Raw genomic sequence first — 27,287 nt, forward strand, 5'->3', positions numbered from 1 at the left:
GTAGATGGTAAGGTTATGCTGTTTACGACAAAAAAGAGGTCCTGCTGTCACAAAAGTGCTATTAAGTGTCGGGTAAGAAAACCTATAGTACAGTAACTCTTTAATATTTACTGAAATATACACCTGTACTCCCATTTTAGAAAGTGTAAAACCAGATATAAGTTTTAACGGTCTTGCCTGTGCGTAGGCTAAATGTCGTATTTCATTTACCAGGGTAGATTAAAATGATGTATAAATGATGCCTTCAGGGTTCAATAGGACCTCATAGCTCAGAGGACTCCACCATGCTGACAAAAACGTGTCTGTAACCTTAATGGGCTAAATACCAGCCATTAAAATTATGCATTTGTCTTCATTTGATAAGCTTCCTCATCTCTATCAGATCCACATTGATGTCTCATTTACCCAGATGGATCCTGTATCATCCCTTGATCTTGTCTTGCATTATCAAAGTTCACCACTGACAGTTCTTATAATGTCATCTTTTGACAGCAGCAGCATGTCATTTTGTCAAAGCCACAACACTACACACCCTTGCTGGGATTCTGAAATTGACAGCCTCATCCAAATGCACGCCCTAATCAAGCAATTTCCCCAATTCCAGTCCCATCAAATTGCTCTTTAGCTGTTGAACTGGGGAGTTTTGTTGTCCTTTTCTAATGCTAATCTACCCTATTCAGCATCTCTCTATGAGGCTATTTGTTGTGAAATAAATCCCCTTGTTTGCCTCCTGCATGTATAATTGATATTGTTGCCGGGCTTTTTGTTTGTGCTTTGGAGAGCTGAAAGAAGAAAATGGGACTTGCAACATTGCCGTTCTAGCTGAGCTCAGCTGAGGTTGATCAACCTTTGTTGGATGTCATACCATGCATTAATTTTTTCCAGCAGATTATGGTTCACAATATAAACAACTTTCACAACCACAGTTTATGTAACAGTTTATGCTCTCATTTACTCTGTGTATCAGGTGGAAAACTCATCAAGATGCTGGCACCGTGAGTGATATGGCATCAAAAGTAAAGGCACTCTAATTAAGGTAATACATATCGGTGAGTGTCATTTAAGTAATTTTGCTTAGATAAGTGCACAGCATTTTTTAGGGCTTATAAATGATCCTCTCTCCTCTTCCACAGTGTATTCTTATCTTCACGTTTCTTGAACAGCATTCATTTTAACTCTACATTGAGTTATCTACAGAAGTTCCTTCATGAAATGTTTACAGCCCCAATGGTGCAAAACAAAAACGGTTTTGATGATAGAGTAGGTATAGCCTTTACAAGTGTTTATCAGTAAAAACTAAAAAGTGCCATGCATACATTTTTCAAATCTTACTACATGAATAGCTAAGCTGAAAATATTATTTTCCCTATTTGTAGTTTTATACAGTGTTTCTGCCTGCCGCTCCTCTGAAGACATACAATGTGTATGGCCATTGATATGCCCTAACAGAGGTCACAATTTGCATGAGAATTAACAGCTAGTAAATTAAATTGATATTCAGTGCACATCTCCGTTGAATCCTTCAGACCTTTGTTCCCTTGCCTGGCAGAGCCCATGTTCAGCCCCTAGCTAGTCAGAAACATCTGTGCAGTTAATAATTTGATAAACAGCTTACACAAATGCTAAATTATCTTCTCCGCCCCCTCCCTTTTTCTTCCTCCCCTTGTGTGAGACTTGGAACAGTTGGCTCACCTCTCTGTGGTGTTAGGTTTATCTGCCTTTTGTGGCTGCTCTTCCACAGCTCTGGTTTTCATGGCTCTCCCTTCACTCCTTTCACTATCACTTAGATACTGGAGCAGTGTTTGGGGTTAATGCAAATCCTCAATTCTCATCTATGAAGAAAAAAGGCGCAGGAGTTGCCTATTGTGGCAAGTTTAAAATAAAACTTAGTCTGAACATTTGTTCTTCATTCATAGTTCTGTCTGGATAGCATTTACACAAATGTTGAGGAAGAACTGTGACATTTAACAACACATTTTAACATTTACAATGCCATTGTGCTTCCATTGAGTTAAAGCCTATTGTTTGCCCAGAACTCGGGTGACTCCCTGTGAAATTGCAAATTAAGGTCTGACATATTTCTTTTCCGGAGAGCATTCTACATCAGAGTGCAAAAGCTTTCAAGTTCTATGTGTTAATTCAATGGTCACTTGTTTCTGTAATTGGCTGATACCACTAGCGAAAGAGATTTGACCGGGCTTTTATAACCGTTTCAAAAGGTAGGCACTTGTAGTTGGCACAGGTATAGTTTGATTTTCCCAAAGTTATATCAAAAAGATTAAATGTGTCCAGATGATGATATCAGTAGTATCTGTTCAGAACCAGGTCGGATTCAAATTTAAAAAAGGATACAAAATATCCCAGTCTCATCGTTTATGTGTGACACGTGTGCCTGCCTGCATATGGTTTATTTGTGTGTCTATTTTTTGCGAGTGCATTTTTGTCTATGAGAGGACAGCAATTAGCTGAGTGCCATCAAGTCGATGAAAAGCTGCAACAAATCCACTTAATAGTTTTTATGGGAAAAAAAAGCTGACAATAGAATGGGGTGGAGGGGAAATAGTTTCCAACACTTGCTTTTTATTTATTTGCGACTAAAGAAGAAATTGAACGCCAAGAGGCTGTGTTAAGACACATTTAGTACTTTTTCTTTCTTCAAATTCCGAGTTGTTTCTTTAAACTTTATTTGTTTCTTTTGATGCTGTTGCTTCTATCGCTGAGGATGAGTGAGAAGATCAGATTCAGCATGATGCCGCACTTGTTGGTTATTTGAATAAACATCAGGGCAGTCTCGAGTGCTGTCTGAGGGCACAATGCTTCAGTGTGGTTTAGAACAAAGACTCCCAGGTCTAATGACACTGGCCTGTTGTTAGTGCACGCATGCCTTGTGATGTCGTAGTTTGCAGAGTGGATTCATCCTCTTATTTTCTTTCATTTTTTATTCTTTCCTTTGGACATCTGTCGCTAGTCTCATCATTTTCACATGCTGACGGTCCACAAGCAGATCCTGTCAGTGGGCGAGAGAGACAGAAAGGAGAGGATCATCTCTCAGTTTGACAAGAGCCTGTGAGCTCGCAGTTTGACCGACAGCTGATAGCCGGGGCGGTGTGGTACACAGCAGCAAATAAGGGCAGTGTGTGTGGTTGTCAGATGGTGAGATTCATCTGGGCTTGGCTGTTTGGGTCAGGCGTCTGACAGCCAGGGCTTAATGTTTGCTCCTGTAGTTGGCCTGGTTTGTTACACTGACCCTGGCCTTGTTAAGGCGGTGCCCTTCCACCTCCGTGTTTACCAGCTCAGGCTTGCGCTGAATTGAACCTATTACTGATGCTGAACTAGAGGGTAGCTTTTGTTGTTTTTGGTCTTGTCTCACTGTGCATCAGTTCCCTGTGTGTTCAACTATACCCAGGAGTGTCACACCTATATAATAGGGGTATTGGATTCTTTACCAATATCTGATTTGCTGTTATTTTCCAAGTCATTTTGTCCGATGCCGATACGGAGATTCTTTTCCACCTAATTGCAGAGAAGAGAGTTTTTCCTGTAATGGAATTAACATTGTTATGCCCAAGAAAACTACTTCAACTTAGGTTACGTGTAAAACATGTCATATTTATATTTATGTAACATGTTCAAACAAAACTGAAAAATGTACACTACTTTAACTGGCTTGGATGATGCTGTCACTGAGGCAATCCTGAAAATAGAATAAATAAAACCTCCACACCGCACACACATTTGTTTTTTTTTGCACCCGCTTCGTCAACAATTCGCCAATAAATTGATAATATGCGAATATGCGGCGTGTCAAATTTGTATTTGAAAAAATAATAATTTCTGGTAATTACAGTATTTGATTTTAAAGCCTCTATCTGCTAATACCGTAGACGTGCCGATATCATTGCGCATCCCTAATACAATTATAATAGAATAGACAGTTTTACCTGTACCTTGCAGCATAATTACAAAAGCAGTGCATATACAGTAAAACTGCAATAATGGTGGATGTAATCAACAATTTTGATACAGCATCCTACATATAGTACCAAAGTCTGTAACTTCCTGTCTGAGCAATCTAAATAGACAAGCAGCCAGGAATAGACAGCTCATTATATGAGCACCTCTTCCTACACCCAGAGAGCCAATCCCGTCCTGGATGGCCCATTTGACCCCCTTCTCCAGGAGAGGCCCACAGGTCACATCCACATTGAGGCATTAGGGAATGTTTTATTTGTTTGAGAGACATCCTCTCCTGTCTCTTCCGTGGGTCACACTCGGTTGACACTGCTACTGGATATCATTGCGCTTATGTGGGTTTAGTCTTCGAGGTCAAATTATCCTTCGATTTGAACTGAAATTGGGAATGGCAGAGGCAAGGATCAGCTCGGGGCCCAGTCCCTCTCCTCTGTATTAAGCCATCACTGTGTTGTAAGGCGAGTTCATAATGAACCCTGTCACCGCTACCACTGCACCAATATCCCCACAACACAGCGTGCATATTGATTGCAGATTGTGAGTGCGAGAACATGTGTGCATGCGTGTGTATGTATGTAATGTATGTGTGCATGCTCGCGCAAGCTCACCTTTTTTTTTTTTTCTAGCAAGGAGCAAGGGAATCGTGTTACTCTCTGACTGATTAGAAAGCTCATGCATAGGAAATCACGACAGAGACACTGCTCCCCATCTGCCCGCAGTGCAGGTGAAAACAATTTACACATCGGCAGGCTAATGGATACATTCATAGGGAGCACAGACAGAGGGAAAGAGGGATCAAGGGGGAGAGGGAGAGAAAAACGGAGAGAGAAAAAGAGAGGGCTTGTAATGGGCCCAGACCGATGCAGGCCAGTGGCCCTGCTCATGCGGCCAAGCCAGATAGCTGCGTATCAGATAACACATAATCACTGGGGTCAGGGACTAATGAATGCGGTCGTGGCCCACCAGAGCAGGCTTTTGCCCGCGCTAAAGACACTTGTAAACAATTCGGCTGGGTGAAACACGGCAATAATATGTTGATTCAGCAGGTAATGAGGTTCTCCCTGAATCAATACCCCCAGCTAACCCCTATGCCAGGTGGGTCAGTGAAGTGCAGAGAGCCAGGTTGGTAAGCGCACACCTCTGCCGATGACCTTTCCATGGCAGTAAGGACACAAGGCAGTCTGAAGAGGACTATTCTCGTATTGCACAAGGCGCTGAGTGTCAGAACTTTCATTCGCAGCAAGCAAATGAACAGGCAGGCGCTGCATGCTAATGAGTGGCAGGCTATTTTCCACCTTTTTTATCTGCACATTATGCTCTTGACTTTGGAGAAGGTGGGAATTAGGTTGGACCTCAGTGTCAGGCTGCCTGATGGCTCCGCTCAGGAAAAACTGGTAATTGAAGCCGATGGCTGCCGCGGAGGAGGTCTGAATTTGGAAATAAACAGTTTCAAGCACTGCACGTCATTTCTAGAGAGATGACAGGGGGAATGGAAATGAGCTGTCTGGATCTAATGTGCTTTCGCAGCAGGGAAAAAAGGGGCCCATCTTTCAGACAACAATTCCACTCATTAGGACTTCAGTGCCACCGTAATGACGCGAGACCAAGTTGCTAAATTCAGATAGGATAATTAGGAAATGTTGGCACCCAGACAACCCAAGTAAACAAGAACACATTGCTCTGAATTTAACATATACTGTGGCTCGACATTGTGAGAAACATCTAATAGCTTTACGGGAGTTAAACAAGGAAAAGCAATAAATAGCCTCCTGCTGAGTAATTCTTGTTGCAGTGGAGACTCCGTTATTATGGCTTGTTTATTAGCATAATGGGGAAATAGACCAATTAATTCCCTTCTCATTGGTAAAGTGAGTTGTTCATGTTTGATTCTATGCTTAATACAGGGGGATGCTACGGATTAAAAGCCTGTGTTTCATACCATGCAGTTTGTATTCAGATCTGGATGCATACAAACAATAATACACATCATACTGGACATTCCCATTGCTGCCTATCTATCTATTTTCATTCACAATTTGTGAAAGTATTTGGTCCGTTTGAGAGCTGAGCATTGTCCATAGTATGTATTGTCATAATAACAGATACTAAACTGTGTAGAAGTTGCTGGAGTGACAATGAACAGTGTACTCTAACAGTAAACAACAGACTGAGGGAGACCTTGGTAACTTGAAAGCTCTTTTTTCTTTCCAGTGCACTCCTCTGCCATTTTGGCAGATGTGGCCTCTTCACCTTCCTCTCACTTGGCCCCAATCCACTGAACCCCCTGTGGCTACCACCAACTTCTCAGGCTCTGCAATGCTCTAGTGTAGGGATGCCATTTGTGTGTCCACTACATTGCTCTCCCATAGGAGCCACTGCCTCTCCCTATTTTCAATTTCCAGAGGATTACCAACAACAATGCATTTTCTCAACAGTTGTGCAAAGTTCCTCCACTCCCCTCCTACACCAGCTCTTCCCCTGGTTGGCCAAACTAAGCCCTGAACCCCCCAAAATGTAACTTGTGGACTTTTCAAGCAGGATTCCTTGAGTTGAATGATTGCTCATTAAAATGTTTAAACATGGCTGCTGGTTTGATCTCTCTCGCTGCATCAGGGTAAATCATTTATTTATATACTTCCAAATGACAGCAGCAGTTAATCTCTGATGCTTTTTAATGTGGCATGTAAAAAAAATGCAACCTTCCATGGACGCGGCATGCAACCTTGATGTAGCGAGCGAGACCACAGGGGTTTCTTAGACTCCGATAGCCTTCATGCTCATGAATAAAACAGGGGGTTTAGGGGGCTTCCTGTGCCGCTAATTCACAGTGCAGAGCTTCCAATCTGTTTTTATGGTACTTGGGCGGAACAATTTCTCTTCCCCAGCTTCAGGGCTGCATGCAGCACAGAGAGCGGATTCTCGGCAGCTCATACAAGGATAGTAATTTGCCATAATCAGTCATTGTGCACTGGTGACTAAGCTAAGACACATGATATTTTTGTTTCTTCAATTTTATGCAAATAAACAAAGCAGCACAGCTTCTAAAATTGTTCTTCATTACTAACATGAAAATGTCTGTTGGCATGTTACTGCCAACGCAGCTTTCATGTAGCTGTCAGGTATTAGTGACTTATGTATTAGATACCAGTTGTGTGTTTTGGTATTTGTCGGGATCTTTTATGACAAACGATTATGATAATTATAATTAACCGTGTATCCTTTTGAACAGAACCTTTTTATTAATAAAATACCAAGCAACACATTGCCATCACTCACTGCAATTAGAAATGAGGAACGCTGTGCTCTTCCTCGTGAGTCCTGTTTGCAGACTCATTACCAGGCCCTGCTGGTTTCTGCAGCACTGAGAGGAAGTTAAACAAAGCGCCACTCACACGCAGCCCCTCCGCGGCGACAACAGGCTCCAGAACCATCGCCAAACGCTGAGAAGGAAGGGCCTGCGAAAACAAACCACTACGACACCCTTCACTCTTTCTTCTACTCGACCGCACCCTGTCACCGCCCAAGCCAATCACCAGTACCTCGAGCTGCGTTAAGAACTGAGAAAACAAACCACCGGGAAATTAAGCCCCAAACCTCTCCATCTTAATTCTACCATGCACCTCATCATGACACAGATTACCTATAAGTGTAACCGCCCCACCCCCCTTTCTTCATGTGAAATCATTTAATTTCTGATTATCCTTCATTACAAAAAATGAATTATAATTTTTAAGACTGAACTGAACACACAGATGCACACAGAAGTGGTTACAAACATAAAGGCAGATGTACATATTGGTATACTGCATGTGCACACACACACACACACACACACACACACACACACACACACACACACACACACACACACACACACAGGCAGAGGGGACCTAATTAAATGCAGACAGTGACTGTGTGGACTAGCGTACAGTGGAGCTGGGCCCCAAGCTGCCACAAAACAGTTCATCTCGGCCAATTAGATGTTGCATCAAAGCCGGGGCAGCCATAAAGCGGTGGGTTCACAGGCGACATTGTTGTGTGCGTGGTCAGCAATCAGCAATGTCCCCTGCTGGGATCTGCCGCCATCGAAGCCGTACAGAGAATCACCTGACAACAGCCAGTGCAGCAGAGGCTTGCCTGCCCGCTGTGTGATCTTTTCCTGATGTGTATGTGACTGAACCACAGGCCTCTGGGATGCAAGTAATGCAACGTAAAAAAATAAAAATCTGAACCCCCGGCGAGTTTCCTCTTTATTAGTCCTCTTTCAATCGGAATATGTGTGTGTTTGATCCTCACAGTAGCTAAGTGTGATGCAACCAAACTACAGATAAAAAGTAACTACTTTTAAACCAGTAATTAATAATACAAAACTGTTGAACCCCAGCAGGTTTGCTAATTTTTCTTTATCCTCTGTTTGCCCATAGGTCACGAGCAAGGCTACCAATGATTACCTTCCCGCTATGAAGCTTCACGTTCACGTTTTCCGATTGAGCACTCCTAATTTGCATGGTTAATTTTCCCACTGAATTCAGTGAGAAAATTAGCTTTTGTTTTTAACACTGTTGAATTTTTGGTGCAGCCGTATAAGTACTGACACGGGGGGTGCCTGATATATTTTGAATGAAATGCATTAGCAAAGATCTCACTTATTCTCCGGTACTTATATCTCAGTAGTGGGCCATATCTAATGTAGATACAGGTGATCCTGCAAGAGCCGCAGGAGAATGACGGCAGAATGAGTAGTTAAGAGTAAGTCCAATGTTTAACCTGTTGATGGCCACAGGAACATTAAGTCTCCTGGTCCTCTCTGAGACTGAGCAGCAGTAGTCGGTCCGTTTCTCTCCACATGTCTAAAGATGTGAGTGAGGCGGGTGTCAGTCCAGGATGGGTTTCCCAGGATTAGGACGGTGTCGGGACTGGAGTGCTGCCACTCTCCCTCTCAGCAGCCGAGCCACAGCTCCCTCATTATACCTGAGGAGTCAAAACATTACCCATGGTGCACTCGGGCCTCTGGGACAGTCCCACCTCTTGCACCATACAGGGTGGGGTGGACTCATTTCCATAACAGTAACAGGGAATAAGCAGATATGTCTCATATGGTCATTATTAGTACACATTTAGATAGAAATGTGCGTGCTGTTGAGAAATGATTTCAAAGAGCAGGAAACGTTCCATTTGAAATTGGTGGAATTTATTAAAAGCACTTGAGAGCGCTCTTTCTCTTCTGACTCTCCCTCTCTAACATTCCTGTGAATGTGTCTATTGTAGGTCACAAAGTGTATTTCAGTGTATACATGGCAAATAGACCTTAGCCTTCACAACACGTAAAGGCATCCATTAACCAATCACATCAATAGGCTTTTGTTAATTTATGTATATTTATTTATATATTTCTTCCTTTCTTTCAGTGGAACATAATTACAGATTATGTAATGTTTAGGCCCGGCATGTTGATTACTGTCCAGTGTTTGAAAGGCTGCAGTTGTTAGTGAATTAGAGAATGATTAGTGCATGGCAAATCTACTTCATTCTAAATATGTTAATTAACAGTTTATGCAGTGGGTGCAGTAGTTAAAAGCACTAGTAACCTCACACAAGCTTCAAATATAACCACACTCTAAATTGCTTGCCGTGGGTTTCTTTGAAAGGCTATATTTAATTAAATGCCATACAGTAGCCATTCCGGGGCTAATGGAACTTATATTATATGTAAGAGATCTGGTGAGGAGAACTTAACCATCCATTAAGACTGCGGTTTGAGTTCTGCGGCACCGTTTTATAGCCACATGTAAATGATGGGGATTAAATCAGCATTCTAATACAATTTAGCCGACATGTGTGAATTGAGAGGAGTGGGTCAGATTTCATTGATGGATTGATTGGTTTTCTTCACTACATTGCAATGTAACAATCGGTACTTTCTAAAAAATAAATGACGTGTTTGGCAATGATCTATAATAGTGGTTTAAAGTGATTTGTTTTATTTTATTTTAGGGTACGACTCTTTTATTTCTTTTTGGATTCAATGTGAGATGAGGACAGATGATTCTTTTTTTTTAAACCTACAGTATGTAAACACAAGCCCAATCCAGGAAGACTGAGTGGCTCCCCAGGACTACTAACAGAGCACAGAGCCACCTAGTGTTCGCACTCGACACACAATACACTCCTCTGGTAGCCTCGGGTCATACACTGTTGTCACTGAACACACTGTGAAATGTGTTGCAGTACATATGGGCTTACATGTATCATCATTTTCAAGAACATTCATTATAGGTCTCACAGCATATTTTAAACCACATGCAGAAAAGTATGCTGCTAATTTAAATGTGTATTTTGGTACAGTGTTGTTTACAAGTATTTCAACTTTTGAATAGTTTTGAGCATGACGACAAACATTCCCAGTCCTATGCACACCTCCTTTCATTGTGGTAGGCTGCTCCACTAATGTAGCGTTGGGTTCTCATATCTTGGTTAAGGGTGCCCCCATCTGGCCAACAGCTCACTAGTGTGTGCAGTGTGCACAGATTGTGTGAGGCAGGTTCGGTTGCTCCTTTGGTTCCTCCTACACCACTGCTCGGTCTTTGCACTGATTCCTATTATTTTTGTGCACCAGAATTTTATGGATTTTATTACAATCTCTCTCTCCATTTCTCTCTGTCTCTCTCACACACACACACACACACACACACACACACACACACACACACACACACACACACACACACCCACACCCTCAGGGTCCATGCGGCAACAGTTGTTTGGAGGGAGTCTTACTATATTGGGTAAAATAAGGGTTGCGATGTGCGGTAGTGTAATTTGCAGCTTTCCCTTAAGAGCCCATTTTCTTGTGCATGGTCACTGGGCGCTGGCTGCTGTTCATCAGTATGGAAGTCTATGAGGTTGAGGAAAAATTGTAATGATGGACACTGAGCGGCGGGAATCAGCTGCTCAATAAGCCCCCCTAATTGCTTAGCAACAGTGTTCCAGGGTCTCTCATTTGAGATCAAGAGTTTAGTGGACTGAAGACTCCGCTTTGGAGAAATAGAGCTTGTGCCATTCGATAAGACGGCGGAGAAATGGGCTCTATCTTCTACTTCCTTTGTGCCCTCCCTCCCATTCCTCCATCCTGCATCCCCCCCCCCTCTCTCTTCTCTCTCTCCTTCTCTTTCTCTCTCTGTCTCTCTCCCACTGCCCCCCCAACCCTTTCCTACCGGGATGATTATGTTACTTTCAACTGCATGATGTATTCAGTTCACTAGATTATTTTCTGTCATCTCAGTTAATTGAATTCTGTCCATCACATATAGATGTTTTCACATTTGCATAAAGGTTAGAGTGGTGAAGAGTGTCAAACTTCAATTTAGACAATGTCACTCAAATAAATATACTGGCCTCTTTCTCTGTGTCTCCCGCTCTCCTGGCTCTCTGGAGGTGGGTATTTACGGATTCTGTCTGAATTTAAATAGATCTGTATTCCTGGGATGCGCCGGCTCTCATATACATGTAAATATGAATATGAAAATGACCGGATGGCTCTCTGATACGGGGTGCGAGACCATGCGCAGTTGGGTGTATGAATCTATTCAATAATCTGGGCATTCGCACGTGTTTGATTATATGTGTGCGTGTCTGTGCACATGGTCACTCTCGCTGCAGGTCTGTGACACAGACAGTATGTGGGCATCACTATCCTCCACAGAGGCTCTCAGTAAGCACTTCCTCCTACTCCCCTACTCATTGTCAAGTGCCTCTAACGTCCAGCCTACAACTGTCATGTGAAAATGTAGGACCACGGTGGGAGGAGTAAGAAGAGGACCTACCAGCGTACGTGCGGATGTATCTGTGCACGTAAAAGCATTTGATTAGATATACACATTTGTTTTACACTCACACACCCCTCCATTGAGATTTTAAAGCAATTTCTCCGTGGCTGGGAATCTGTTAAATGGCTACAACTGACAGAGGGAAACGGAGCATAATAACATGTCACACAAGGAAACATAGCAAAGGGGGGGGGGGGGGGGGAGAAGGAGACTTCTCTGACAGACAAGAAGACCCGGGCCAATTCACATTTAATAAGTGTCCCGGAATATCCAATTATGTTTGCTTCTGAAAATTGATTCATCTGTCTTTAGCGGCAATTTTCATATTAGCCTCTTTCAAATAAACATCTATTACGTTTATGTATCACATTGGCGTGTGGCGACAGCATGCAGCCAGAGCTAAAATAAGTCTATGTCGGTTAGTCAATAAATGGGAGCGTGAAGACGACGGACAGATTAGAGTGCTTATCTCTTTTCATCAACTCTGAATGCCGGCTGAATTGAAGGTCAATATCTGAGGATTCTCCAAACCGAGCAGGTGTCTGGAGAGTATGGATTGGCTAGTGCTTGCAGCGCTTCTGTCCGTCTTTGTAGGCAGGCCAGGGCCAATTTCAAATGTGTCACAGCCGCATTTGAGCCAACAGTTACCTGGACAAAACCACTATACATTATACTGCATTCCTCTTTAACACTCCTTCCCCCACCGCGCTCGTCTTCATTCTCCTTTCTTCCCTCACCGTCTCCGACTCCTCTCCGTTGGACTAGATATGTCACACTGTGGGCTTTGTCACGCCTAGTGACACATGGTGTGAGTTATCTGTGAAGACTTAGGAAATGTCTCCTGAGAGACAAGCAAAGGTGGGTTATTATTTATGATAACACGAAAGACAATTGTGTTCTGGTATTGACTGGGAGATTTGCAATCTTTTTCAGGAACCGATGCAGTCGGGGGCTCAGCAATGGAGAAAACTTCCTTTTAGGGTTGTAAATTAGAAAACACAAATATGGGGGGAAAGTAGGGAAGGTGAACGCCTGCCTCTTTTGAATAGGCCATCTGTTTACAGCCATTTTCAAGGTTATCATTATTGATTACATCTCTATTTCTCCTCCCAGAGAAACAGTCCAAAAACACTGCAGATAAAGAACTATTTAAAGTTTACTCAGGTTTACTCTATCTTGCTTCTTTTCTCTCCCCTGGTTTGCAATGAATGCAGAGGTTTTCTTGTTGGAAATGGACAGTGAAAGCCTGATAGGCCGTGAACGGGGCAGATGGTGCTCCACTCTCGCCTGCGGCTCCCCATGTTTGTGTTTGAGCTTAGCACTCTGTTCAAACTCTAAAATCACACAAAAACAGTAGATAAAACAACATCAGCACTCGTGTGGTGCCACACATGAGCGTATGCAGAATGTGTGCACGTGTGTGTGTGTGTGTGTAGTTGAGGTTAGTTACGAGGCTGTGGAGGTGGCGCTTAGTATATTGAAGGGTCTTGTCCAGTGTGTCAGAGGGCCCTTTCGGCTACTCTCTTCTCAGACAAAGCTTTGGTGAAGGGGCTCACTCCAACAGGACATGGCTGCTGGGGGGGAGAGAGCAGCAGCAGCACTCCAGACCTACTCGCCTGCAGGAGGTGGCTATCTCGGCCACCTCGTCCACTCCTCAGGCTGGCCGATACCCTCCACCGCCACCGCCAACACCCACGGGGAAGGCCATATCTGACCTTATCGCAGCACACACCGGTAGAGCCACGGAAAACAACCTTTCATGGAGAGTGTAGGAAAATCACAAAATTGGCAGCACTTAAATGTGTACACAGTCTAGCCAGTGTTGAAACCGGATATAACTGAGTGAGAAAATGATATTTGACAATCACTGTGGGTTTTCTTCTTCTTCTTTTCTTTTTTTTTACAAAATAGGTGCTATTGAACATGATGAACCAAATTGTAGATAGGACATGCATTTATGTTTGTACTTTGAATTAAGCTGCAGAAGAATTTCATATTCTTTGGCAGCACTGAATAAAGAGAAGGCGCCTGCTGACTATTACAGGGAAATTAATGGCTGTATTTGTGTATGCATCTGTAATGTTATGGTAGGGCATTTTTATTCACGCAGCCAAAGTTGTGAGCTCACCCTTGGCTTTTATTTACATGGTAGTCTTTCGTCTGCTCAACGGGAGAGCCTTGCAAGCTGTAGATAGGTCCTTTCAGATACTTACAAAGGCCGCTTCAGCAGCTTTTTGTTGCCGTAACTACCTCTTTCTTCCTCACATTTCAAATATCTTTGGTTCAAACCTGGTGGCCTTGATGAACAAGGTTCTATGGAATCAATCAACTGCTTCTCTTAGAAGATCTTAACATGGTTTAATGTTGGCCTTGCCACATTATCCTTTTGAGATATAAACCTCATCTAACTTACGCCTGAGATCCAAGTTTCTTTTCTGAGGGGTCTTTTTGTGTGGAGCGGATTTCAGAGCAGCCTCAGTGTGGGGGGAAAACACAACCGGAGAGAGACAAGCAAGGCTGAGGCATATTGTTCTCACTAATAATGAATGACAGCATACCTCAAGTATTTTTTGCGATTCATTCATTCATCGCTGTCAAAGAAACATCTTTAAATCAGTTTAATCAAATCTTTAATTTATATTCAACTTTTTACGCAAACATGAGTTCTATAGAAGTGCACGGTTATTATAGAAAAATCATTGGTTTATGTTTGACCCCAGTTCACCAATTGAATCTTGTACTTCCCTTCTAATGTCACACCAACGCATGAACACCAGTTATTCATTTTTGGTAAAACAAATATCTACAGTAAAAATGACAAATATGTTTTGGGAATATTGTGTTTTCACCGTATTTGATTAAAAAACAAATAACACCTGTATTTATTTTCTTTCTTTTTTTTGTCATGTGCAGCAGGAAGCATTGTTAGTGAAACAGACAGCTATTCATGGTGGACATATGTGCAAAGCACCATCAGCGTCTAAAACCTCTCCCAGCTTCAGTAAAACAGCAACATCTGCCTTCAGTTTTTATAGCCCACAACATATGTCCCTTCTTTAGTGACAAAGCTGGCTAAGGCTCTCATGCTGTTCCTGTCCCCTAGTCCAAACATACATCTTTAGATACCTGTCAGCCTTTATTATTCCGTCCTCTGTCGCTGCAGATAAGGGAAGTTAAAGTTTAATGAAATGCAGCCCGGCTACAGAGGCCTGGCTTTTATAATTTGTCACAGGCTGGGTGCTGGGAGCCCACTGCTATGTAAACATAGAGGCAGTGGTCACGGCCATTACTTCTAAATGACGGAACATGTACGAAGTGGCAGAAATGTCACTCTGCACCAGCCATTTTCCTGTTGCCTTGCGCTGCGCTGTGCTCTGCTGTGCTGTGCTTCCCCCATAAACCAAGATGGAGACATCAATATTTGAAAAGCACAAATTCTAATAAAGCCAGCAGCAATGTTTTCACAGCAAATTACCCACAGAAACTGTATCCAAATGCAGTCATTTCCCGTCTGTATTTTCACATAAAATTGATAGCCAGCATGTTTCTCCGGCTGTGTTCATGGTTGTCTCGGATATGAGAACAAATGCGGTAGTTGTAGGTGTGATGAGTGTTGAAGCTTCCGAAGCCCTGCAGCAGTGCTCTCAGTGACTACACTGGAGCCTGGGGAAGAAGAGACAACCTATCCCCTGTCTTGCGTATTAAGGCCACAGCAGTACTTACACTGTGTCCACCTACATAACCCTAATGGTAAATAAAGATAGGCCCGGGAAGCCTGCAGCTACGGTGGTCAAGGAGCTGTGATGCACTTTATATCACTGGACTGAAGAGTCTTATAGCTAACTGCCTTAAAGTGTTAAATGTAAACAGAGTGGGAATTGTTCATAATTAAAAACAACCTGCTATTCAAATGGTCATCATCCCTTATATAAAACAGTGTTATTAGCAGTGCGGTTCGTTGAGCCATAGACAACGAGCAGCACAGTGTGACATAAGAGAGAAGGACCGTCCCTCTTCACACGTTTGTTCTGCACTAGACAGAACTCTAGGAAACGGCTTACTCTGCCACTTCCATTTTGAGCTCCATTTTAGCCCGGACTGCAATCTAGCTGAGAGCAGGGGTCCACACAGCCGAACAGACACACATACACCATGCGCACTTCAGCTGCAGTTGATGTCTTAATACAGGCAGGATCTAATTTAGCTGATCCTCTGACATTTATCCTTTATGTAAACTCCAGCCCTCCCCTCTCGGCCCCAGCAGCACCCGTGCCAACAAAACGAAGCAGGCATATTTCAGAGCACCAGCTTCACACCTCAAAGTGCCCTCGGGGACACTCGGTGTCTCCTCTCCGGTTTCTAGTGAAATACTCCACATTTAATGTTATTTCTCAGGCCCTTTGTGATCAGGTACAGGAAGTTAACTAGTACGCTCTTGATGAAAAGAGTGGGGCTTTGATTTATTCTTTGCTGCAGCCATTTTTCGAGGTGGTGCAGAAATGAATGGGCAGCAGTACACAATAACATATGCGCTAAAAGCTGTTGAACAGACATGCGCAAACATACTCAGAGGTGGGCTGTGTGTGTGTGTGTGTGTGTGTGTGTGTGTGTGTGTGTGTGTGTGTGTGTGTGTGTGTGTGTGTGTGTGTGTGTGTGTGTGTGTGTGTGTGTGTGTGTGTGTGTGTGTGTGTGTGTGTGGACTAGTAGGGGCTACAATCAGTAGCTCTGTGACAAGGGAGGGAGGTGGCGGCTGGCGGGAGGGACAGAGGGACAGGAGTGATAACAGATTGAGCGACTCTGATAAACTCTCCTCTAATGGTTCTGCCTGTCCCTCTCCCCCTCTTTCACTGGCGGCGGATTAGAAACCTGGATAAGGAGAAGCAAACACTGGCAGCTTCTCTGAGTAAGCAACAGAAAGAGGGAAGCAGAGGAAGATAGAGAGAATGAGGGAGAGAGATGGGAGGAGGAGAAACATGAGGAGAATGAAGGACAGAGGGAGAGAGGCAGAGTGGGAAGGGAGCCGGAGAGGATATTCAAGGAGTGGCACTTACCCACAGCCATCCATCGTTTCTCCTTACACCCCCCCACCACCCCACCCCGATCCCCTTGTAGCCTCCTGCTTTATTTTTGCTTTCTTGGCCCTTGACAATGCAGTAACTGCTTATGGAGCACTGGAACTGCTCTTTGAGCCTGAAGTCGATGATGGGTTCAAGTGGCGGGTTGCAGGAGGTGTCAAACACGGCCTAATTCTGTGTGGTTAACGGCTAGGCGTGACACGTGTAGGACAGTGTAAACATGGATTAGGTTGATGTCTCAATCACAGCATGGCAGGCTGACAGACAGGCTGCTGACAGTGGCAGCAACATGGGGAAGCGGCTTCAAGTTCATACTGTGGTTCATAGCACATATACTGTCCTGTGACGCTGTCCCTCTTCACTGCTCTCAGCATTAGGTTTTATTTAACTCGAACTGTAAGAAACAACTTCTGAAAAAGCTTGAATTTTGCAAGTTGCAAAGTTAATATGGTAATCAGTGGTAACCTCTCGTCCCCAGAATTCGCATATGTCCGGCTGCTGTTTCATTTCCCCATTTTCCATGTGTTGAGAATGTGTTTGTGGTGGATGAACCTGAGCCGGGCGGGAAGGTGTAGACAGCACTGATTTCACATAAACAGGATTCACAAGATTGCACATAAATGCCTCCATTGTAGCAAACCTTTCAATTACTCCGCACTTTCATCTGCATTTCCTCACCGACCTTTGAAGGAAAGACGCATTGAATACTCAAATATACATAATACGTCTTTGAAAGAAGGAAGCAATGATTACATTATTTTTAATGGATGGGGCAATTCGGTTGTGTGCCTCCCAAAGAAATTCTTTATACCATAAGCACAGTGCTAAACGTAGCTTTAATTAACAAACAGTGACTCTTAGATTTACAACAGTGACCACAACGAGAACCCGAAATGTATTAAGTGAGATGCTGTGTTTTATTGGTAGAACCCCACGCCCGGCAACAATTCAACTGAGGCAAGGCTCAAAACAGAGAGGGATAATGTAACCATGCAAAATAAAGAGCAAATAATTATATCCAGCTTTAAAGCCTCTATTAGTGCAATTCTGTTCCAAAAAATTGAAAATTGCACACTTGGTAATTTGTCCATTTGATTATGACTGCTGAGTATGTGTGATTAAAATAGTGTAATTATATCTACTGTACAGCATTCATGCTCTGAACAAGACATTGAATGGGACAACAGTAGTGACGGTTTGAGTGACTGGACACAATACCATATACTGCAGGAAATTAATAGAACGCTCCATTTGCTAAATTGATCCATGAAAAGGATTTACCCAGAGTAGCTGGAAGTTCAAACTGCACGTAGCTTTCACAGTGCAACAGGGGTTAAACTATTAAAAAGACAACTATTGACTTCTACCACAATGTTTCTTTTCAGATTGTGCGAATACGAAACATTAGAGCACCACTCCAGATAGCCGTAAAAAAAAAACCACTATCTTTAGTAAAACTCTTCCTACAATGTAAAAGAAGATATAACAGAAATTGCTATACACTGGTTGCAATTATGTTGAGTAGCGTCCTAGTCGACAGGGTCGTCTGCACACAAGACAGCGTCACACTTCTGAGGACCAGTGAACTTGACACTAGAACATGAAGCTAAGAGAAGCCTCACGTTCTAGTGTCAAGTGCTGCAAACAATATACACTCACTGCAAGCACTGCTCGACTAGACGACATGCTCCAATGATTGTGCCTTTGCCACAACTATTTGTGATTGACAAAGGCTTGTGTAACTGACTTTACCACACAATCTGGTTTCTCCGTATATTTCGGCGTGAGAGCAAACAAACAACCAGTAAATAACTCGCTCACTTGGTCCCCGCGGGCTGTCAATCAAATGGACAAGTGTACACTACGCTGTATTAGAGAGCTCAAAGCTGAACTAATCCAGTAAATACAACAAATGCCCCGACCTGAGAAAAATCCTGTCTGAAGATTCAGTCTCAAACCACAGGAGGAAAGCTGGGAACACAGAAATCTAATGACTCAAAAGCAGGCATGAAGTGTGAAATCCTACTCTTTGTGAGGAACAGCTGAGCCGGCATGTGGTACAAAGCTAGTAACATTTGCGATGATACATAATCATATTTATTGATTCACTAAGTGGAGTCATTAGCTGGTTAACAAGTTGCTACCATAAATATTAGGCATTATTGTGGAAAGCCATGTTTAAAAGAATGTCACTTGTAATTCCCAATAGCCCAATGAATGCAACTATTCGTGTGTATTGAAATCTTTCAATAGCTGCCTTGCCATCATCACACTCATCATACCAATGCATTACACTGAACAAAAGAGCTAAAGACCAATTATTGAAAGATCTGCACAAACTAGCGAGCTAGCTAAATATTGTCAACTGTAGCCAAATTTCCAATCTTCCTCTATTAATTAAGCCATTTAATCATCCACCACACTAATTGCATAATTAAATCACTGCCTCCTGGGTGCTACTGATGTGCAGTGGGTAATCTGGCGCAAAAATACCACTCATCAACAATGTGGGCTGGTTGATAATGGTAATGGATGGCTAGGACCACAGCAACTCACCAAGGACAACTTGCTTCATAAAAACACAAAAGCCTGCGGTCAGGTTTTATACCATTGTGAGGAGAACAGGACAATAAAGCAAATGTTGGGGAATAGATTTGATTTATTGTCAGAGTAGTATTACCAATTCAGTCCTGCATTTGTGCTACTATATTCATGTTAAAGAAACTATTGAGTTTGAGATACAATTAAAACTGAATCAAGGAAAATAGGCTGCCATATTTTCTGTTTTAGAATATGCAACTACAGCGTGTTTCTTTTTTTATAGCACTTGAAATAATGTATTGACCATGTTTAAAGTACCCTATAGCCTGCGTGAACATATCTGAAGTATAAATAGCATTTTATCATTGCTTCCACGATGGCACCATGTGTTTGATTAATTTGTTTGTCCAATGAATTACACGTCAACCTGAGTTTAAAAGAGAACTTTGCATAAACACAGATTCAAAACAACAAAAAAAACAAACATTCAAATTCATTAAAAAATATTCCACTGCACAAAAGATGCAGCCGCTCATCCAAATACCACAACATGCCGGAGCCCTCCAATTTAGCACAATTGTGGTCAGTCGACATGAGTGTGACCAGCACAAACACCTTGTGTGTTGGCATTGTTGGGTCTGCTAGTCTCAGCACAAGACTCAGCGGCTCCAGCCAAGTGTTTAAATTCCTGAAGAGCCTCCAGAAGAAATTAGTATGTAATGGCCACACTCTGCAAGAAGAAAGACCCATTATGGCTTTCCACTGACTGTACTTGGCTTTCATTTGTGAGCTAAATGGATGCGCGTGAAGGTGAGAGTTCACTAGCCATTCAAGTATTTGGCTTTAACTGGCTCCAGCACTCTTGCTTTAATTCAAGCAGAAGGACAAGTATGAATAATCGCTCTGGATAAGACTCATCACAACCAGCGGCATGAGCCCCACCACCAACCCCCTTCGCCCCCAAAATGGCTGCTGAAGCTTAATGACAAAATACCATTTACATCATGCCTTTTAATTTGCAATTTGCCAGCTTTTGTTGCTGCTATCTGATTTTGGTTTGTTAGCCGCACACTGTATTATTTTGATGCAAATTTTCTCCCGGCTCATCTCAACTGGTTCTAATTTCACATTTGTTTATCAGAGCTCGAGAAAATAGCTATGGAGAAATGGGTAACTCTAATCAATGTAAAATAGAACACAAAATATCCAATGATTACAAATCCACGGAGGCTGGCAGACGGTGCAGAGAATTGAAGCTGTAGGAAGCAATAGCCCATGTGGTATTATGGAGACAAAGAGACCACACCCAGCTGACACTGTGGGGATGAATTGTTAAAAATTGAGGTTTTGAAGAGAAATGTCTGTCATTGGGCCCGGAACGAAGGAGCGACTGGTTTATTTAAATACACTGGAGTGTACAGCCAAAACTGCTAATACGAGGCCCCAAGGGTGTTCATCTCATGTAATATATGCGCAGGCTAATTTATTACACCAGGACTAATTTCCATTGCTTGTGCTTAGAGTTGCCTTGCTAATTATGGAATGTTTTTCCTTTTAACCATTTTTTTTTTCTCCCTGATTCATAATTGCACATCCACATTCAGGGGCAGCATCTTTGCAAATGAGATGAGGCCTTGCCATTTGGCATTCACGGCCCCCCACACCCAGGTGAGCCCACAGCCCACACAGGGCACAAGCAATGCTCAATTTCCTTCCAAAAAAACAGCCACCCACCCAATCAACGATGCTTGGATCTTTGATGGGCTCTGCCCCCAGAACTGCTATGACCATCGCAGAAATATCAGATAGTCTGGTGTGTAATTAGACTTGGGACTTTAATTAGGAAAAGTTAACTGTTAGATGAAAGCTGTCACATCTGTGATACGTACTGCTGGTTCAGTGGATGGATCCCAGGGGGGTCTGCATCAAAAGGCCCTTCCCTGCTGAGCATGCCCACTCTAGCATGTTCTCATGCGCCAAATCAGGCCCTCTGAGTGGCAGCGGATGTGAGGGGATGGAAAAACAGAGGCACATACACAAGTTAACTGCAAAGGAGAGACGAAGAGGAGGAGGAAGAAGGAAAAGGGAATGGAGGAAAGAGAGAAGAGGGAGAGAGAAGAAAGAGAAAGAATTGCCGAGCCGCTCGGCTGCTTTTTTGTGTGTCTCGTTAAATGGAGAACACGGCACAGACACAAAGGGATCTGAGGGAAAACAATACTCGCTTAACAAGACATCACTGGCTCATCATTAGCAATTTGTTGAGGGCATAATTTTCCCCGGCCCCTTGCATAATAGGTGCCCTGGGATATTGCCGACGCTTTTGTGTGCCCTCATTTGGCTATTTATTTACTTGGCTGGTGTCACAAAAGAGATCTGGCCACCTCGAGCGAGAGCCAAGATAACGCCGTTATGGCTCCACATCACAGCCCTATTAAGATGGAGCTCCTTTAATTGACTCCCCTAGCTCATTGCCTGACCTGGAGTCTCACTGATCCCACCCAACCAATAAGAGGTGTCGTCGTGGTGTTTTTGTTGTGTTGGCTGCGTTGTGTCAAATGGTCTTGTTATTGGGTTCTTATTTGTGTTTCTGCATTGTGCTCTGAGTTAAGGTGTTAAAGAATAGTCAGGAGTGATTCTGTGTTTTGATTGAGCTGCTCTCTTTACTTTCTGCCTCGTGCTCTCTCCCGCTCTCTCCCTCGCTCTCCCTCGCTCCTCGCTCTCCCTCGCTCCTCGCTCTCCCTCTCTCTTTCAGTACTGGAAAAAATACAACAGCTGCAAACTGCTGTAGCAGTGTTAAATATGGTGAAACTGTTTGACGGATATCACTGCCATTAATCACAAAAGCGAGGAGAGAGCAAGAGAAAGCCTTATAATTTCATTGTGTACGTTTCCTGTTTACCCATCCTCACAGATGGTACTGCCAGCGCTCCACAGTGGAGCTCTCACACTGTTGTTCCATCGCCCCCGCTTTCTGTGGCCCTTTTGTGACAGTATAGACACAGAGCTGTCATTTACATTCAATAGACACATACACTGGGGATGGATTGATGGTTCAATGGATGGATGACCCATGTCATGGCAACAACGCAGCTATTTGGAAAAACAAAAAAAGCAGTTTTTCTGGAAATGGAAAGAAATTGATGATGCTAGCTGGGTGCAGCGTTGACAGATTGCGATGAGTATAATGATGTGCATACACTAGGACCCCCTGACTTCCTGTGGCTCACCCTTTTTCCATCCATCGTTCTTTTTGAATGACAGCATTCACATTAGTGTAACTGTAATACGATTGTGTGTGCTGTTGAGGAAATGAAAATCAAGTATTTGACCTTTGTATCTTACAAGTGGCTTAGTGTTACCCGGCGGTGGCTTGCAGACTGATGGTGCAGTAGCATCCTTTCATGCCACCACTCTCTCTTTATTTTTTCATAATTGTTAAGCCTTCATATCAAGACTAAACAGCTTTAATGTATTCTGTCCATAGCATAGCTGGAATTTGCATGGATTTATCAGGCTTAAAACCAGGCTGCCTGTTCTTAGCTCTTCATTGCGTGAAGTGTGTTAAATGTACGCACATGCACACAGCAGCCCCCATGTCTGCTGCTTTGACATAAGACTTTGCTTTGGCAAGGCCAAACGAGAAGATAGTGAAATCGATTTCCACATTGTATTTCACACTCTTTCATCAGGCCCGGCCCTCGTGGCTGGAATGCTTGTGATTTCAAAAGCACTTAACATACGCCAGCCCCTTTGTTCAAGAAGCAAACTACTTCTGAGGGGACATCAATGCAAATAAAACCAACTAGCAGAGTGAAGGGAAACTCAAGCTGAAGAACAACCAAATTACCCGTAGTTAATACGTTTCATTACAAGATCTCTATAGCGCTGAGGGGGGATCTTGAAGGGGATTGAGACGAGGAGTACGATAAGTAGCGGAATAGAGAGCGCAGATCTATAGCGAGCATCCTCTCGCTGGGGAGATAGAACTTCAGGAGCGAATCTAGATCTCTATCTGATCGCTTGCTTGTCCTAGCTGTCTTGTCTCTCCTCTCTCTCTCTCTCTCTCTCTCTGATGCTCTCTGATTTCCCTCTCCCTCTCTCTGCGCTCTCTCTCTCTCTCTCCTGTCTCTCTCTCTGCTCTACTCTCTCTGCACTCTCTTCATCTATCTCTCTGTCTCTGTCTCTCTATCCCCTCTCTCTCTCTCTCTCTCTCTCTCTCTCTCTTCTCTCTCTATCTCTCTCTCTCTTCTCTGTCTCTCTCTGTCTTCTCCCACAGCATACCAAGATCTACAGCGCTAATGATTTTCTGGGTATTTAAAGAGGCACCCACTGCTGTCACTCTGGATATTGCAACAAAAACAATTATTTGTGGCGATCACCCACTGTGACCACCCAAATGATACTTAAAAAATAATGATGTTCTTAACCATAATCATTAACAGCACAGTGCAGTGAAAGAACAATACTCTCCTCCAGGAAAGCCAAACAGATTTCAAATTAGAGCATAAAGCAGAGAGGCAATCAGTTTGGAAAAAAACACACAGGATGGAAACAAAGCAGACGGTGCGGTGATATTCTGTTCCCACGCGTGAGGATTTGTGTACGCTAGCAGTGCTTTAAAATGACTGAACATTTGGTCGTGTTTATTGATGTAAACTCTGCATCTTTTGTTACTTTGTTAATCACAGCGAACACATGAAAGGCATCCATTGAAAGTATAATTCTGTATACCCAGTAACTTGCTGCAGCAAATGTCGACTACCTACTATCTACATGATGTGCATTTAGTTGATGTCAAACACATCAAATCACAAAGATGATTATTGCCCCCCCCCCGTCCTGAAATAATTGGCACCATACGGTAAGAACCGAAAGGTGTGTACAGGATGGCTTGTAAATGAATGTTTTTTATTTGCCTAATTCAAAACTGTAAGTTTAGGGCTCACAGCTTGACAGGAAGTCCATTTCAACAAACTGCCAATGAATAACCAACGGCTAATTTCCATTACATAGGAGAACGATTCAAATGTTGGCCTATAAGCAGACAGTAAAGGAAGTCCGATGTTCCATAACTCAACCTTTGTAATGGCATACTTTCCTGAATAGGACAACTAGCGACACAGTGGGATTGTTCAGTTCTCGCCAAGCCAAAACGATTCTTTGTCAGCCAGGCATAAATAACATAGTGTTGATTGTTCTGTCAAAGTTAATCTGACAGCTCGGGGAAGCAGTCATTTATCTAATGACAGAGTTTCTATGACGACAATCGATCCTCCTGCAGCCTGGGGAGTGTGTGTGTGTGTGTGTGTGTGTGTGTGTGTGTGTGTGTGTGTGTGTGTGTGTGTGTGTGTGTGTGTGTGTGTGTGTGTGTGTGTGTGTGTGTGTGTGTGTGTGTGTGTGTGTGTGTGTGTGTGTGTGTGTGTGTGTGTGTGTGTGTGTGTGTGTGTGTGTGTGTGTAAAACATTTGCCATTGGCTGTTACTTGAACACAGTAAAACACATTCAGGAACAGGGGACAGAGATGCTTTGTGGTGATTGTCCATAAGTGTATTACTTACTTAATAAATACTTTTGCTTCTACAAAGTTTCAGTGCACTTTCTTTAGTTTTTTTCTACTTGCAGATTGTACAATATTTTAAATGTTTGCAGGTATCCAAACTAATAACTTTGGCTCAATAACAATACCACCATTGTTTGTTTTTCACCACAGCACCACAGAAGGTCATGTGTCCACCAGTGACCTGATATTCTGTGATATCATTTATTGTCCAACATTAAGGGAAATAAACACTATATACTTAAATTAAAGTGTAGGAAATGTAAAATGTATTTTCGGCATAACATTGTCAAATATGTTTGTTCTTTATTTTAATAAAGCAGCGATCAATATATATGTTTCTAATATTATAAGGGGGAGTCTACACCATTCACTCATCGTAAAAGTGTTTAGTGATGAACAGAAAGAATACATTTTATGTTAGTCATTTTCACATTTAGAATAATTAGATTAAAACAATTATGTTTAATCTATTAATGTAATACATACGTGGCATAATGCCATGATAGTATGTTGTAGACCGACAAGTTTAAAGTCCTTTTTTTGTGAAATCGTGTTTTTAATCGTGTAAGTCTGTTCCCTGTTTAAGTCTTTCTCTTTTCCAGTCATGGCTGAGGTCACTGTAAAAATGTCACTCCTGTGAATAAGTAACAAAAAAAGAAAGCAATTCACTGGTGACATTTGAGCAGTTTACAGTAGAGAGGTTGGGTGTGCTGCTAGAGGAATATTTAAGCAGATCACATTATATTATATTTGAGTACTTATCTGTAAATGGAGTCAGAAAGATCTCTACTCTTGGACTCTCCAAAACACTTAGCTAAATTCTCACTGTTGCACCAAACAGGTCACTGCTGTGGCTGTCGTGTGACCTTGATGCGTCATAACAATGGCTACGTGGTTTTAGGTAGTGAGGAACTGGCAGCCAACAGATTGGAGTATTCTTGGAAAGGTATCCTTGGATGCTTCTCTTATCAAAGAATCACATTTTATATAGGTTTGTCTTTTTCTGAGAGTCTTACTGCTCGTCCCCAGAGCAGATTAATGACAGCTAGAGGAAGCACACATGCCTTTGTGATGATATACATCCCTCATAATGAAATGCATTAATATTACGAGAATGCTGAACGTTGTCAAATGTATTTTGGATTATAATGAGTTGAAGGACATTGTGGAGCACTGAATGACCCAGTAGCACTGGGTAATAGCTAGCAGCAGAGAAATTAAAATATTTTCTTGGCAGAAGCCCGGTTGCATCTGCTTAGCTCCGTCAGTACTTTTAACATCCTATTACACTGAGGAACATTCAGCAGTCGGATCCATTTAAATTCAAAAACTGCGTTGCTATTGCAACTTGTTTCCTTTCTCTATGAAATGAGGAAATTAAGAAAGACTTACTATCTGAGTCTGCTTTAGCTAATGTCCAAGTGTCCTGATACCTTGACAGAATGTGTCAAATTGGGTACGTGCCAGAGGAAGAGTAGAGTTTGGAGAAGAAAAAAAAGACTGAGACAGAACCTTGACAAATATCATCCATAACATTAAAATGGCCCTATTGTCATTACGGACAGAGAGATTAAATTCATCTAATCAGACGTAAGTATGACTGGTGCCTCAATAGGCTGATGCCAAGCGGCAAGCCAAGAAGATTAGCAGGGCACTGATATCATTATTTCCGCCTATCAGGGATTTAGCAGGGAGGCAATTGTAATTTCTAGGCTTATTAGTTCACACTCGGAAGAGAGAAAGCCCACTGATAGAGCCCACTGTGACAGCCGGGCATTCCAGCAGCAAGTGCTGTCACTGTGACACTGACCAAATGCCAGTGTGCCTCTGTCCCTGTAATCCTGCCTAATGGAGGTTAACACACAATACAAAGAGGTCCTCATCAACGATCACAACAATCCTCACATTTGCATTTTTAAGTAATAAGAGCGGTCATAGAGGAAATAAAAAAATTAGAGTGGTAACTTGTGGAAATGAAGAGGAGCAAAGGAAAAGGAGGGCGGGAGGATTTTTTTGAGCGCACACACAAACAGGAAAAGCACACACACACACACACTCCCATACTCATCAAGTGTATTTTAAAGTTGTGTGGAGAAGTGGAGCAGCAATCTTGAGGGTGGCAGGCAGGCAGGCAGATCCTCTTGGCAATTCGAGACATCTGCCTCTCCTGCCTGGGCAGCCTGTGCCAACGCCGGCCCCTGGAGAGAGCCCTGTTTCCAGCACACTAAAGCCCAGAAGTGTTTGTCTAGCCTAATAAATATTGCACAGCGCTTACTCTTAATCTCATTAATGTTTGTGCATGTCTGTTGGTGGC

At 42.8% G+C, this 27,287-nt stretch overlaps 1 long non-coding RNA gene across 1 annotated transcript; it reads left to right on the forward strand.

Annotated features, from left to right (window-relative positions):
- The first annotated feature begins 5 nt into the window (after positions 1 to 5).
- LOC115027359 (uncharacterized) lies at positions 6 to 6,549 on the forward strand. The gene is made up of 3 exons (XR_003834377.1): positions 6 to 72; positions 968 to 1,036; positions 6,184 to 6,549. It is a non-coding gene; the product is annotated as an uncharacterized LOC115027359 (long non-coding RNA).
- The last annotated feature ends 20,738 nt before the right edge of the window (positions 6,550 to 27,287 follow it).

This window comes from Cottoperca gobio, chromosome 22, assembly GCF_900634415.1.
Source record: "Cottoperca gobio chromosome 22, fCotGob3.1, whole genome shotgun sequence".
Classification (NCBI taxonomy): Eukaryota; Metazoa; Chordata; class Actinopteri; order Perciformes; family Bovichtidae; genus Cottoperca; species Cottoperca gobio.